Source organism: Trachymyrmex septentrionalis, unplaced genomic scaffold (assembly GCF_001594115.1).
Source record: "Trachymyrmex septentrionalis isolate Tsep2-gDNA-1 unplaced genomic scaffold, Tsep1.0 scaffold60, whole genome shotgun sequence".
In the NCBI taxonomy this organism is placed as follows: domain Eukaryota; kingdom Metazoa; phylum Arthropoda; class Insecta; order Hymenoptera; family Formicidae; genus Trachymyrmex; species Trachymyrmex septentrionalis.
In genome coordinates, this window is record NW_017305779.1 from 6,379,264 (window position 1) to 6,383,243 (window position 3,980).

Below are 3,980 nucleotides of genomic sequence, written 5' to 3' on the forward strand. Positions count from 1 at the left end.
ATATATTTTCTCAGTGCGACATCTGTTTATTTTTTCTTATATATCGATATTCAACAGTGATTTATATTCTATAAGGATGATTAGCAATCTTCCTTTGTTATTCTCCGTAATGTTCATAATGGAATATCGATTTAATTCGACTATTAACTTAATTATATATTTAATTAATAGGTTTATATAATACATCAGAGAGAGAAATAGACGGAGAAAGATAAGTTTTATTTATATCACCTAAACACAAGGAATTGTGTTTGGGTGATATAGGTGTGCCATTTGACGGACAAAGTTAGATCATCTTACTTGATTTAGTTATTTATTTATTAATCTTCTTACTTTATTTAATTATTTATTTATTAATTATCTAACCGTAGTACTTCTCGTATTTAATTGAGGTATTCACATAAAACGGTCTTAATTCCAATCGTATTATTGTTTTATTTATATGTTAACAATTATATTATATATTATTTTAAGAAAAATCGTAACAAAACTTAATTATTCTTAAATTAAAATTATTCAAAAGTTTATTTGTATATAAAAGTTATGTCTCGCAGGTTTCCTCCGTGTCCAGATCCATTCTTGAAATGCCTTGGCATTTCAAGAATGAATCTGGACACGGAAGAAACCCGCGAAACGCATAACTTTTATATAGAAAGCATCCGTGGAAGCTTCAAGAATATTAAGTTTATTTGTAATTTATTTAAAAGGTTTATAAATCCACATTTATTTTCTGTAAGATATACACACATAAATTAAAATTATTCTTTCATTATGAAAGAAAATGTATTTCAAATGTGGCCATATATGTCAAAATATGCAATAAAAATTATAAATATGGAAATATCTTATTAATTGCAAGAAGAAAAGTACCTTTGTATTTTTTAATGCATTCTTTGCAATGGGCATTGAGAAAACACGGAAGTTTACCTCGTTGATATTAAATGTATTATTATAATAGAGTAATTTATAGATGTGTATTTGATATCTATTTGATAAGATTAATAATTCACCATGTCTAATTTTCATCCCGCTTACAAATTCCATTTTTGAATCATATGCAATAAGCTTCTTAGAAACAATATCATTTACGATAATAAAAATATAATGTTGAGAGTCATTGTTAACAATAATATAGAGTCATAAGTAATTTGTAAAATAATTTGATATAAAAAATAATTATATTCGGATATCTTACTTTATATTTGGAATTAATTTCCTTAGTTGCGTCCGCGTCAAAGAGGTTGTATATATAGAGTAGGCAAGGCATAGGGGTTCCTGTAAGTGGAAATGTTAAGTGGGGAGTACAGATTCTTGCATAACGCATAAAGTATAAGACATAAGAAAATGAACCAATCAAAGTTTTTTATTTCCTTTCTTTCCGTGAAATAAAGGACTTTGATTGGTTCGAGATGATCTTAAGCTAGTGCTTGAGACATCATGAACTAATCAAGAGAGCTGTATTAGCATCTTAAGACATTGCTTGAAATTATCTTGAGATTAAAAACTCTCTCTTCTCTCTCAGATGATTGTTAGACTCTCTCTTAGATGACTGAATTCTGTTTACAAATTACATGGAGCATTGATAAGGATTCGAAGCGTCTGTGATTATAATTATGTTAATTTAAATAAATCAATCTTCACATTGTCATCCTGTGTTGGCTCTATTTATAGCTCGATAAGCACTTTTTTATTATCTTGGTATTCTTGACATATTTATTAATTCCTAAATCGCAGATATAAATGATTAGCATAAATCGATTTCAGTATTTCTTCATTACGAAGGAAACAATATACAACGAGAATGAGACGTGTTACAAGTGGAAGATGCATACACGGCCCATCAATGTTGTTTGTGATCTGATTCGGTGCAATTGGTATTTTGTGGTTAAGACTGGTCAAAACTGGTATAACTATTCCGACTACGATAAGCAGTCTCACGCAAAGCATGTCCAATCCATGATTGACCGAGTGCTGCAATGTTTCCGCTTGTATTCCCATGATCCAATTGTAGTCCCGAGACAGACTACTTTGATCTTCATTTAATTAAAATTTTATTTTGCATTTTGCTAACTTTCAACATTTATTGCGAAACTTAAGATTGTTTTTGTGAGTGTTTATAAGTTGACAGGCAACTATTCTTCTAATAATACTTCTAATAATACTTCTAATAATATTTCTAATAATACTTCTTTTCAAGGAATGTTTTCTTATAATTGTTTGATATTTATAAAAATAATTTTATGAAGACAAACAATATTATTTATTATCCGATTTGTACATTAATCGAGATACTTTCTTTGTATCATATCAAATGTACCGCATTGAAAAATATGTATTAAATTTTAATAAATCACATTTCTTTGAATTGTATAAACTAAATAGTTATTAACAAAGACATATTTATTTGATACAAAATTAATTTGATTTATCTATTCTTTTTCTGACAAATAAACCTTTTTCGTGACTCGCCAAATTTAATCAAATTTGGTATATTTGTAGAGTAGACGAAAATAATAGATACATATTTTTTATATTGGCAATGATGCAGATTTAAGGCAAACTATCTTATAGTGATAAGTACGAGTACTTAATTTCTTGCATTTTAGCTCACTCTATTACAGCTACTTTTGAATTCGGAGAGGTGACAAGAGGTTTTTATATTTTTCCTGAAAGCAAATTTAGTGTAAAAAATGTAGAATGAATTCATTCTTCATTTTTTATACTGTTAAATTGCTAGTTAATTTAACTCGTGATATTACTGCGGTAGTAGAGTTTGCGTTTCAAGACCGAAAAATCATTTCGGTGTGCATTTTAAAGAACTGATAATAATATTTAAAAAAATTAAATGATTATGTTTTAAACATCATTTATCTTCTTCTCGTTTTATAAATTTATTTAAGTATTTATAGTACAAAAGTAGATATTTACAAGAGAAGTCACTTGATTTTAATAATCTCGTAGATTATTGTTTCCAGAGTTGTGAAAGTTTCTGCGTATTAATGTGTAATAATATAGCAGTCGTAAAAAAAGTGTGCTTGATGTACAAAATCTTTGTACATACAAGAATTTCTTTTAATATTATTTCTGCAGAGTACATAGAATAAAAACTAAAAAAATAAACATAGAGAAGAAATGTAACTGTAAACAAAAAATGTAAAAATTGTAAAAATATAAAAAATATTATAAAAACAAGGAAATATAGAAGCAAAGAGTGAGATAAGATTGTTTCTCTTTCAGCAGGTCGTCATATTGGATTTGCAATTTTGAATTCTATATTCTTTTACACTGGATTTGTTTTCAGAAAACATGAAAGCCTCTTATCATCTATAAAATTTAGAAGTAGCAGTAATAGAGTGAACTAAAATGTAAGAAATTAAGTACTTGTGCTTTTCACTATAAGAATAGTGTGCATCTTTAAACCTGCACCATTGCACTGATATAAAAAAGTATGTGTCTATTATTTTCGTCTGCTCTATAAATATACTAAGTTTTATTAAATTTAATGAGTCACGGAAAGGTAGAGTTACGTGTGAGTAAATATTTATAAGCAAATGTATAGTTGGCACTATTTACACACATATGCACGCATGCACGAACGTACATATACACACACATACATACATACTATGTTTATATGTAAATAAATATTTATTAAAATTTATTATATATTTTCTCAATGCGATATGTATTTATTTTCCTCACATATATGTTCGATGTCGATGAGTGCATTACATCTCATAAGAATGAGAATAGCAATCTTTCTCTTGTTATTTTCTGTAATATTCAATGAATTATCTTGATTTATCGTAACTATTAACTTTTACACTTATTTATTTAATTAATAGATTTTTATATTTCAGAGAGAGAGAGAGAGAGAGAGAGAGAGAGAGAGAGAGAAAGAGAGAGAGAGAGAGAGAGCATCCACATATATAAAATTTTTTTTTCAATAATTTTAAGAAATTTTGAAATCTATATAAAAG